We start from the raw sequence: 12,780 nt of genomic DNA on the forward strand, positions 1-12,780 counted from the left end.
ACAATGTGTTATCATTTACTGCTGTAGATGTTTAAGGTTGAGCTAATTTTAAATGAATTAATTTACTGTTGGGCAGTTTAAGCAATTGTCACATCTAGCCTTCCTGTGACATGCAGACTGTTTTCAGCCTCGTCATGATGTTTCCAGCTGGCCCAGGATGATTTTTTGAAGACTTTTGGCTTAAGAAGTCACCCCTCAAAGGAAGACTTTAAGTTTATCACAAATATTAGCATTAAATCATCATTTTGGGGGAACATGGTTTCCAATGAGCAGGACGGATTTGAAATATATAACCAGCAATGTAAATATGTTCAGTAGTGGAGTAGAAAGTGCAGTATTTGCCTCTGAGATACAGACAAAATTGAAGTGGCATGAAATCCTCAAATTTCTACGTTAGCAACTGAGTAAATATTACTTTTATTATTAGTATTATTACAATTATGATTAATACATTTCACCACTATCAGAGAACCTACTGGTAGAAAAATAGTGTGTGTGTATTCTGTTAAAATGTTTATTTTAACTGACCTGTTGTTTTGTGTGTTGTCTTCTAATTTCAGAGGGCCCCATGCCTGCCTTTGCCTTGGGCCCCAAATTTGTTAAAACCGCCCCTGGTGATGATTTAGCTTTTTATTATCTTCTTGTTTCTTTCATCTGCATTCTTCTCCAGTCAAAGTGTTGTCTTCATCTCTCAAGTTGCTAATCGGACTGTGAACAATGACCGGTGCACAGAAGAGGGAGTCTTGGCCTGGGCTGTGAGATTGTTGTACTTTTGATGCATCGAACAGTAATGCTTTTAAAACTGACATGTTTGGCATTCAGCTAATAAATAAAAGACGATTTCTGTGCACAAGGCTTACATGCTACAGTGTCATCTTTGTCCTGCAAGCTGTCTGGAAGGAAGTTCTCCCTTCACAGCTAGGGATGAGTGTCTGTCTGTCTGTGTGTGTGTGTGTGTGTGTGTGTGTGTGTGTGTGTGTGTGTATACTGGGGGCCTTTGCTGATGTAAGTTGGTGTCAGCGTTTCCAACCTTTTTCATGAGAGCTGGAGACAGAGGAGCTCCCTCAGCTCCTCTCTTCCCATTAATCCCCCACTCTCCTGAAGGAGTGGAACAGGTGAATATTTCACGCTGACTGACCAGAGAGAGGGATGAGGCCTACGGGTGACGCTAGACTCCATTTATAATGGATGGGTGGAGAGGGCTGAGCTTGTCTCATAGAGGGTAAAGAATGTTCTCAAGGGGATTCCTCCTCATGCTCACATTTATCCAGCACCATCTTTGCTATGACGGTCACTCTGGACTTCTTCTTATTTGCGGAGCAGGCATGATGCCACTCCTGCCTCCAGTTTTTGCCAGAAAAAACAGGTCATTTTTTAGGTCCAGCCCACTCTGCTGTAAGTCATTAAGTGAAACAGTTATTGCTGGAGTGGGAAATTAACACCAACCACCAGCTGGCTGTTAGAAGTTGGTCAGTATTTTTCTTTTTGTCTGTTTTCCACTTTGGCAGCCAGCCTATTAGAATTTGGCGGAAATGTTTTATTTTAAAAATCTTGTTATTTGCTCAATACTTGCAAGAATTAATCAGCCGCCATAGCTGGGGGGTGGGGGGAGTGGTGTTTTTGTCTACTAATGTCTGCAACAATTAGGAATGTATTACATTATTTAGCTACATATAAGGTCATAGCAAAACAATGTTTTGTTTGGACCATTATTTTTTTAATAGCATAGTTTTAGAACATATTAAGTTTTAAAGAGGCACAATAATTTTTCCTGTTTTGTCTTATTTTGAATCATCATTTCTGTGCTTAATGGACAAGGTTTGATTGTTTTCACGTTACAAAGAAAGATTCACCACCAGAGGATTCCCCTCAGCTATCTTGTCTTTGGTGTGTTCATAAAATATTGAAGTCTCATTGAAAGCGCAGGACTGCAGTGGTTGTGGTTTCACACTGGGCCCTTTTTGTGTTTTGTGTATCTGTGTGTTTTTGCATCTCAGTGTGATGTCTGCATACACAAATGTGCCTGTGTGCACGTCATATGTGTCGCTGCGTCTGGATATGTGTTTGTGTGTGTGTAGGGATAATGGAGGGAGGGAGTGTTTTTCATTGGTGGAAGTTTAAATATATTCAGGCTTTGGTCTGAGAGCCAACATGCCAGTGCACAATGTCACAAAGGAGTTTTTGATGGAAAGGAAAAGGAGAAGAAAAAGAAACAAGTGGTTTTGGGTCAAAGCATTGGATATCCTTTCAAGCCTGAACACTCCACTGGGCGTTTCAGCAAATGTCAAAGTCACTTCTGGCTGTGGACAGACAGCCTAATGGACCACAGCGGAGAGAGTGTGGGAGGGCGATGGAGGAGGAGGAGATGGAAACCAAAGGCAAACATAAAGGAAAAATGGTATATGCAACTCTTTTTTAGCCTCATCCAAAGTATCCACAGTTGAAGAAGGCTAAAGAAATTCATGAGTTGCCAAGACACTTCTCACCACCTTTCACTCTATGCTTTGGCAACTCTTGTGGTTTATTTTTCTTTTTTATGCTCTGCTTTGTTGTTGAGACACAGCAGAAACGGCTCATGAATAGGAGTACAGCCCCAGCCGTCTCTGCTCTCACTGACAAACATTGGAGGCACTTGGAAATGCACAAAAGCTTGAAGGCTGATGGTGATGAGCTGAAGGCCTCCTTTTGGCTCACATTTCCAGCCACACAGTGTTTTGACATGAGAAAAACAAGCCAGAAATTAATGCATGATCAGGATGCGAGCCATGAGAGTGCTTGAGAGGAAATTGTCGATGAATACTTTTCTTTACAAACATCTGACAGTTGCACTGTAGGACTATTTTCTCACTTGTCAAATTTAATCCCCATATAATACTGCTACATGTGTATGCCAGCAATCATTGTTGTTTTGTGCTGCAGTCGTCCATAATTTATGCAGGACAAACATACAATATATATATCGGTGAATCTTTTGACTATAGAATACTAATTGCATGTAGGCTTCATAGCTTTTTCCAAACAAATTGTAGCTTGTGCCTTTGGACGGTTGTAACTGTAGTCGGCTTGGATTGACAGCAGTGACAGTAGATTCCAGATGTCCAGAACTCTGTATATTCCAAACATTTATAATCAAATCAAAAGAAATGAAACAACCCCAAGCAATATTCAGTAACACATCACACTATTACCTCCTCATTCAAAGCTCTGCAAGAAGGAGTGTATTTAGTGATTTACCGGCAAAGCAAAGACTGGGTAGAACATACGGATCATAAAATGACAAGTGGATTATGCTGCTGGATTTTTGGAGAGGCAGTCCTTCACAGTATTTAGCTGACCCCCTTGCAAGTTATAATTGAGGGCAACTGTGTGCTCAAAATCAACATTCATTCCTTCTGCTAATTAACTTCATCGTAAACATTAAAAATGTTTCATTTGATTAACAGCAACACACAAAGTGGACAAATTCATGTTTAACCTCAACAACCATATAACGTTACATAGAAAAATGGACCTAAACTAATCAAAACATGAGAGGTAAGTGCTCGAAAAGACAACTAAGTAGGGATATAATAAATACATGGAGGTACATGGATACGTGTGTCTGGACATATCGTCCCCACTATGTGTTGTGTAACAACCACAGTAGGAACCCTACAGCAGGGAGCCAAACAATGATAAAACCTAGTTCAAGCTATCAGCTTCAGCGGAGAACATGCCAAAAGAAAAGAGATAGACTGTTTGCACAACTTCCAATTACCGCAGTCTGTCTAATCTGTAATTATATATTCACTCAACAAAGAGGTGTAGCAGCCATAAACAGCGCCCATCTGTTTATGAAAAGCAGTCGCTTGAAGAGCACTGTTCCACCTGGCCGCTGTTTATAGTGCTGTCAACAACACTCTGCGCACATCGTCTCAATTTACCCTGACGTCACTGCTGTTGCCCTCCAACTCCCCTCAACAGTCACACACACACACATACTCGGATCCCGCTAATTGTGACATACCACTGTGTGTGCTGTAAGGGGCTGTTAGGCATTCTGCTGACCATGTATATCTGCAAAATAATATTTTCCTTTTTCTGTCTGTGAGGTGATGGCAATTACAATGCCACTGCACTTTCTACAGATGAAAAAAGTGAATGCACGCAGTATGCATGCAAGTTATTAAATTAATGAACAATAATATCATATACTTAATCATATCTTATGCTTCTCATCCAAAGAAGTCAGTTCATTCATACAGTAGGAATTTTTAATGCACTGACCTCTTTAACCCCAGAACCTTATTTTGGATTCAAGTTGAGGTCCCAGAGTTTCCAAAGATACCAAATATGCCAGGCTGAATTCCAGGGAAATGTGTATAAATTGATTCACTAGACATGTAGATTATTACCACGTGATGAAATGAAGCAGCACAGAAAAACTTGAGTTTCAACTGAGAAGCAGGTTGGCAGTACTCAGAAGGCCAGAACACCTTAGGGAGAACAGAAAGAAGAAGGAACATGCAAGGTCAGCATTTTTTAGGAACCCCTTTAATTTTGTGAAAGGCTTGTTTAATCAAGAAAAAGGAGGGCAACTTAAGGCAACGAAATCAGAGATTGAACAGTATTTGAAGTCAACATATTCAAGTAGAATAGGAACATAGGTCTTCCACCTGACATGCCACCATTAGAGGAAGTGGAGCATTAGATGGATGTGAGCCCACCTAGGTGGAGAGAAGTTGTGGAGGTGGAGGTTAGGCGTGCAAAGGCTTCTTCGGCCCCAGGGCCTAATGGAGCCCCCTACCGTGTCTATAAGAGTGCACCTGGCATCTTAAGGACACTATGGAGATACCTGAGAGTAGTTTGGGAGGAACAAAGTATTCCAAGAGCATGGCGCAGGGCAGGAGGTGTCTTCATTCCTAAGGAGGAGTCATCAGACCTTAGCCAGTTTCGGATGATTTCTCTCCTAAATGTTGAGGGAAAGATTTTCTTTAGTATCGAAGCACAGAGGCTGGCTAATTACTTTGGTATGATAGATTCGACAGTGCAAAAAGCAGGGATACCAGGAGTTGCGGGATGCTTAGAGCATACTAGCATGATTTGGCATCAGATTCAGACAGCTAAGAGGGAGAAAAGAGACTTGAATGTTGTATTTTTAGATCTGGCTAATGCGTTTGGGTCAGTGCCGCATAGCCTTATTTGGAGTTCCTTTCACTACTTTAAAGTGCCGGAGATAGTTATTAACTTGGTGAAAGCATATTTCCAAGACATCAGACTGTGTGCAAGTATCACAGAGCTCACAACAGGCTGGCAAAGATTAGAAGTTGGTATTATGGCAGGATGTACAGTTTCCCCGCTAGCTTTCACAATGGCTATGGAGGTAATTATTAGGGCTTCCAAGTTGGTCGTAGGTGGAGAGAGACGGCAGAATGGAATGCGTCTTCCACCAATTAGGACTTATATGGACGATATGACACTGCTAACTTCAACAGTGCCATGTACAAGGAGGTTGTTAGATAAAGTCAATCAGAATCTCAAGTGGGCTAGTATGAAGATTAAGCCTAGTAAGTCAAGGAGTATTTCAATACACAGAGGGAAAGTAAATGATAGGAAGTTTTCTCTAGATGGTGCGGAAATCCCAACAATTAGGGAGAAATCAGTTAAGAGTCTACGACGGTGGTATAATGTGGACCTGAATGATGTTGAACAGGTTGTGCAATTTAGAAAGGATGTTGCAGAAGGGCTGGAGAGAATAGATAAATCAGGGCTCCCAGGAAAACTGAGGTTGTGGTGCTTGCAGTTTGGCTTGTATCCTAGGTTAATGTGGCCAATGTCAGTATATGAAGTCCCATTATCTGTAGCAGAGAGAATGGAAAGGCTAGTTAGCTCTTATATTAGAAAATGGTTGGGTGCTCCCAGGTGCTTAAGCAATGTAGCTTTGTATGGGAAAGGAATGCTTCAGCTGCCAGTATCCAGTCTAACAGAGGAGTTTAAATGCACTAAGGTTAGGACAGAACTTTTATTATCTGGGAGTAAGGACATGTTAGTTAGCAATGTGGTTCCGAATCCTTCTGGGGGGAGGAAATGGAACCCAAGGGCAACAGTGCAGGAGGCAGAGGCAGCTCTTAGGCATGCAGAAATAGTAGGAAATGTTTAATTTGGCCAGGGAGGCTTGGGGCTTGGCCCAGGCAAACCAGTGTGGAACAAAGCAGGTCTAAAGGAGAAAAGAAAGTTTGTAGTGGAACAGGTGCGTAGGCAGGAGGAGTTGTTAAGGGGGGCAAAAGCAGTTGGTCAGGCCAAACAGGGACAATGGTTGAATTGGGAAGGTGTTGAGAGGAGGAAACTTAGTTGTAGGGACCTGTGGAATATGGAGGAAGGCCGTATTAAATTTCTGATAGGGGCGAAATACGATGTGTTGCCAACCCCGAAAACGGACCTAAGACTCTGGGTACAGGACGACCAATCCTGCCCACTCTGCTCAGGTACAGCAAGTTTAAAGCACATTTTGTCAGGTTGTAGAATTGGCTCATCACAAGGCCGGTATACATGGCGACATAATCAGGTGCTGAGAAGCTTAGCCGCAGGCATTGAAGAGAGAAGGAAGCAGGTGAATTCTGGAAGCTGTAGAAAGGAGAGGTTAGGTGTGCAGATTGTTCGAGAGGGGGAGAAAAAATAGAGCTGCTAAGTCAGGGAGAGGGCAGGTAGGTGGCTGCCTGATAGGGGCTGATGATTGGAAAATGCAGGTCGACTTGGGAGGAAAGCTAGTTGTGCCCCAGGAAATAGTTTATAGTAATCTGAGGCCGGACATTGTCTTATGGTCCATGAGTAAAAAGACTGTGTATTTTATTGAGTTAACAGTCCCTTGGGGAAATTCAGTGGAGGCAGCTTATGAAAGGAAGAAGAAGATCTCTCCCAATAGGAAGAGATCCAGGAAGAGGAAGTGTAGATAAGGTGGGGGTGTGGCAGCTAGAGTCTCTCTTTGGGACCATGTGGCCTGTTCAGGTGAGTTTGTGTTGTAAGATACAGAGTTGGCTTGTTTTTTTGTTCTTTTTTGGTTGTTTTCCTGTTTTGTTTGCTTCTTGAAGGAAATGTTAGGGTTTGTTGCTTCTTGAAGGAAATGTTAGAAGAGGCTGGTAATTCTAGTCTGTGGATTAGGCCTCCACCTTCAGCTCCCTCTAAACTTTCTACCCACTACCTGAACAAGGGTCTGTATCCAATCCCTACTTTCATCTTTGACTCTACCTTTTTACTTTCTACCCCCTACCAGAACCAGGGTTTGTATTCCCACCCCGCTTTTTATTGGTGCAGTTGGAGAAAGGCAGGGGTAGATGATGATAGTGGGGCAATTGGCAGTTACATGTGGCATCTAAGCCTGTGGTAGCATTGTAGCAGCTAACAATAGCTAAAGCGGTGGTAGTGTGATAGTATCTTAGCAGTTAGTATTGGCATCTAGCAGTTAACATTAACAGTATAGGTGAATCTAGCTTTATTGTCTTCTTCTGTTCCTCCTAGCAGGTAGCATTTAGCATCGCCATTAAATGGTAGCATCGGTACTGGCCACTACCTGGAGCATCTCCTAAACAGCCTGGGTCAGTTGAACGTGGCAGTGCTGTTTGGATTGTGTAGGAGCAGTGTGAACTGGCACTAGGGGTGGGGGTGACTCTGGGACGCCGGAGTTCACCGCCTAGCCTCCTGGAGGTGTCGTGGGACTAAGTAGACGAAACACTGTTGAAGGGAGGTATCCACCTGATGACCCCCGGGGACGTGTTAGGAATCACTGCTCTTTGGCATGTATAGAGGCAGGTTAGGGGTCCAAGGTTCTTCACTGAGAATGAATCCTCTTTTTGAGCACAAGTATCTTGTGTTTAAATTAACTTTCCCTTGATTTATGAAGATCTGTAATTCTGTCAGACAGAAGTGTGTAACAGACCTGCCGATCCACTCTGTAGTAGCGAGTGGGTCAGTGTAAGTCATTAAGTAAGGTTTTATATATATAGCAATTTTTAAAACACACATGAAAAGATAAAAATGAGTAAACAAGGTAAAAATACAATAGAGACAGACCAGACAAAAAAAAAAAAATCAAGATCCATCAAAAGGCTTGCCTATAAAAATATGTTTTAGAAGGTGCTTGAATCAGTCCAAACACTCAGCAAATCTGATACATGGGGGAAGGTCATTCCAAAGAGTTGGGGCTAAAACAGCAAAGGCACAATTCACAAGCCTTTTGATATACAGTTGGAGTGGGGAATGGATAAAAGGCGGAGATTAGAGGATCAGAGTGGTCAAGAAGTGGAATACGGAGTTAGAAATGTAACTGGGGGCAGAGTCATGCAGAGCCTTAGAAGTAATCAACAGGATCTTGTAGTTTATTAGGAATTTTACAGGAGGCCAGGGTAGGGAAGCAAGAACTGGGGTAATGCAGGGTCGTCGGCTTGTTTTAGTTAATAGCCTGGCTGCTGTATTCTGAACTAACGGCAAACGGTTTGGAGCAGATCGAGTGACATGCCTGTGGAGGGACTATCAGTAATCAAAATGAAAGTAGGAATAAATAGTTCAAGATCTGCAGAAGACAACATATATCTGATACATCTGACATTCCCTATCTGAAGAAAACAGAACTGAACAACCTTAAGAGCATGTTGGTCAATAGTCATATACTGATCAAAGATGATAGAGATTCTTAGCCATAAATCTGATATTTAAGCAAAATTAACCAACAAACTAATCAACAGCAGAGGAAAAGTTGTCAAGACCAATTAAAGTTGTTTCTGTCAGGGCTTAGGTGGAGGAAAGGAGACAACCATTCTTTGATTACAGCTAAGCAATTATGGAGGAAGGACAATTAATTCAGACTGTTGGATTTAACAGAGAAATAGACCTGTGTATCATCTGCATAACAGTGATAATATGCCATAAATGCCACCACAGTTTTGCAACCTCTGAAGTAAAATGGCATGATCAGTGATGTCAAAGGCAGCAGCCAAACCTAGTAGGATGAGAAGTGATTATTCACCTTTGTCTGCATACATAAGAATATCACTGGTTAGTCTCAGTGAAGCAGTCTCAGTATTACGCTTGTGACGAAAGTTGGGTGGAAATTCATCAAACGATTTTATGACAGTTTCTTCTAGGACTTTGGATAAAAAGGGGAGCTTGGAGATTGGTCTGTAAGAAGAGGGACGCATGTGAGCTACAGTCTTCATAAGGACCTGCGGGAACAAATTCAGACAGTAAAGTGGGACAGCTGAATGCCATGGCCAGTAAAACAGAACTAACAGAAGATGAGGCAGGAGGAGAGAGAGAGATTTACAGGGTGGTTAATAGCACTTACATGAACTGAGGGTTGTGTTTAGTACTGTTAATTAAGACAGAAAAGTAGGCAAATCTTGCATCTTTAATTGTCTGATTCAGTTAAAGTCATAGCTCCTTCATGTGGATGATGACCTTCAAGCTTAGATTTTTTCCATCTACCTCTAGTCATCCTATATTCCCTTACTTGTTGTCTGATGTCAAGGGCTGATGTACACAAATCATTAAACCAACTAACTTGGTCTAACTAACAGTTGGTAGCTGGCTGCAGACAGTTTATGAAAGGCGTGAGAGCGAGATTGTACATTTCTGGGTTATTACAGTCGGTAGTAAAGGTGCATTGAAGGTAATACATTTGTGGTCAGAGACAAAGTCAATCTTATTCAGGAAATTGCGAGAGTAATGGCCAGAAAAAAATACTCAGTCAAGACAGTGAACGTGGTTATGTGTAGTGCTAGAGACATGTTGTACAAGGTTAAAGGATTTGGAAATATTTTGAAAATCTGTGGCAAATGAGAGGGGTTGTCAATGTGACTGTTTCAGTCACCAACTAGTACACAATTTGATTTGATCAGCTGCAGAGCGGTGGGTGTAATGTCCTTCACGCTGGCATCTGTATAGCACAAGATTCATCCAGCATGTACCACTACACGTTGGACCATAGAGGTACCAACAACAAGCACAGCAGGTAGGCGTCACGCGGAGGTGAACGCAGAAGGCAGTCGACCAGGTAGCAGCAGCAGAGTCCTGACAAGCAACAGCTGTAGGAGACCACCCAGGGGAGGAGCATGTAGATGGTTCAAAAGAGTGGCAGCAGGGTGGTCCGGACAGGCAGTGCTCTTCACGTTAGAGCTGAAGTGACGGTGGCACTGGTACCAGATAGCGGGCAGTTCAAGGCAAGGTCGGTGGTGGCCGAGGTGTCACCAAGAGTGGAAACCTGAGCGAGTGCAGTCGATCCCCAGTGTCCAGTTCTTGGAACTTCTTGTTCACCCGCAGAGGTTCAGGGAATGGGGGGGAGCCAACCATAAAGCTAAATGGGTACTTAACCTATATTAGAAGGGCCATTGTTTACTGCTTGTGCCAAATTTATGGCAAAATTAATGATGGCAACTACATGTATTGCATGGATGTAGATCTGAGGACAGAATACCAAGAATCTTAAGTCTGAGAAACCAAAAATGGGGACAAAAGCAGATCTGCTTTTGTACAATGAAAGAATCTACCATTTTTGTGATGACATCTTTAAAGCAAGAGAAGCACCATTGTCCTCTGGTATGTACAATCTACTATTCTATGGTGCTTTTGCTGTAGTTCTGTTCTTTTGAAATAATTTGTTCCGAGATTGGTGAAAGATATAGAGCAAGCCATGTCTGCTTTCTCTGATATAACATACACGTAGCTGACTTTGCTATATGACCTAATACTGTCTCAAAAATGTACATCAAGCCTGATGTCAATATTATTATTTATTTGTACAGTTCATTTCTGGATGACTTGTGTGAGCCGTCGCACCTTGAGTGAGCTGAAGCACAGTCAGGCCAGTTTGTAGATAAGGCATCTATCCTTCAGATACACAGTGATGACTTTGTCTGCCTGTCTGATTGTTGTGCAGAGGCCGCGGCTTTGATGGCTTTGGCTGGAGGGATAAGAAAAGGCCAAAGTGATGGAAATCTGGATTCTGTTTTTGCCAACACTGTCTCTCGGTATTGATTTTGTCTGGAAATCTTCAAAGAGGAAGCATTTATGTCTGAAGCACAAGACGGTAGAGAGGTGCAGAGAGGCCATTGAGACAGTTGGAGTGCAGCTAATGTAGATTTGGCTCAGTCAGAGGACTTGTCATTGGCAGGAGAGGGTTGCCAGTTCAGGAAACACTTTTATGGACACGGGAGGTGATGGGTAGATTTATTGATCTGGCACACTTACATAAACCAGAGTCAGACACAAGTGGTTTTCCAGAGGATGGTGATATGAGTTTGCTTTAAAAAATGGTCACAATTTATCAACAAATGGTAATCTCATCCATGAAATTGATTCCAACATTACAAAACTAGCAAACTCAAAATAATCTGCTTAATGCTCCAATAGTCATCCTCTACTGTAACTTTTAATCCAAGGCAGCAGTGCACCGAGTTTAGAGTAGATATACTGACACAGCCTAAGTGCATCACATATAACTTTGTTGTTGTCCACAACAAAGTATAATCCTGTTTTGGCTATCTTGGTGGCAGATGGGTTGCTTTTGCTACATGCAGCACACACATTGCCTCAGTACCACTGTGAGAAGGTTCACATGATCACAGGAAGAGTATCTGAGAATACGTTCTTACTGCCAACTTGTCTGATGTGATCTGAATTTTTCTGACATGTTAGAACCCTCCCATCTGGTACGCCAAACCGAAAAAAAAAAAAAAATACTAAGAATTATTTGCATGCACAATTGGTCGATCTTCTTTCAAAATGACGCTGGCATCAGTGACATCTCCACAACAACAGGATCATGTTTTAAGATTTCATACAGATACTGTGTGGAAAAGATGAAAGTCAGGGCCATTTATCATGTATTTGAGCAGTTCTGTCTTTGCGGGGGACAGGAAATGTGTCCTGTGACATTTGGCCACATCATCGTGAATTATTATCGCCTTCTGAGAGGACACAGGATTTATCACCGCTTCTGTCCAAACACCCTCTGATGCCACATCAAGCAGGACTTGTGAGTCTCCTCCAGGCGAGCTGCGACAGGCAGCCTGTGCAGGGTGGAAAAGCTAATAATTAACATTTTTCCACGGGTTAAATTATGTTTAAAACTGGATTAAACATTGAATATTACAGACTCACGCAATTTGTAATGATTTAAATTCCATTCAGATCCATCACTTCAGTCCATCTTAGAGGATGCATGTGTTCAGACTTGAATAGTATAAGGACTGGAATAATCAGAGCTGCTCTGCACAATAGACTGCAGCAGACAACACAGGTTTCATCAGCTGGAAACACGGTGACAGTGGCAAACAGTTCAACACATTATCATAGTCAACCCAAATAAGATGACAAAGCTGGTGCTGGGTACCAAAATGCACAATTTGACATATACGATACAGGCTACAGGCAACTACCCAACACATCAAAATGTATAATATACAGTAGATTGTGTTGATACAAAGTCAAATTTCTGATATCCTGATTATAATAGGAGCTATTTTTTCCCATAATTTTAGCAACATTCACTAAGGGATAGTGGCTGATGTGTGCTGAAATGACTGCTAAAAAAGACTGACAAAGGTTGCATTTTTGGCTTTTGACCAAGGTTCATTAAAACACTTTTTGAAGGTAAATCCAAAATTGATGATGGTGGAAAACTAGAAATGAAGGTTGTGTAAAGCCGGGATCAGACTAAACCATTTATTTGTCTTTAACGACTGTGACCGTGTCAGATCCAACAAAGATCTAAAAAAGCAAATGCAAGAGGCAGTGTAAACTTTGGCCCAT

The sequence above is a fragment of the Chelmon rostratus genome, chromosome 4 (assembly GCF_017976325.1).
Source record: "Chelmon rostratus isolate fCheRos1 chromosome 4, fCheRos1.pri, whole genome shotgun sequence".
Taxonomy (NCBI): Eukaryota; Metazoa; Chordata; class Actinopteri; order Chaetodontiformes; family Chaetodontidae; genus Chelmon; species Chelmon rostratus.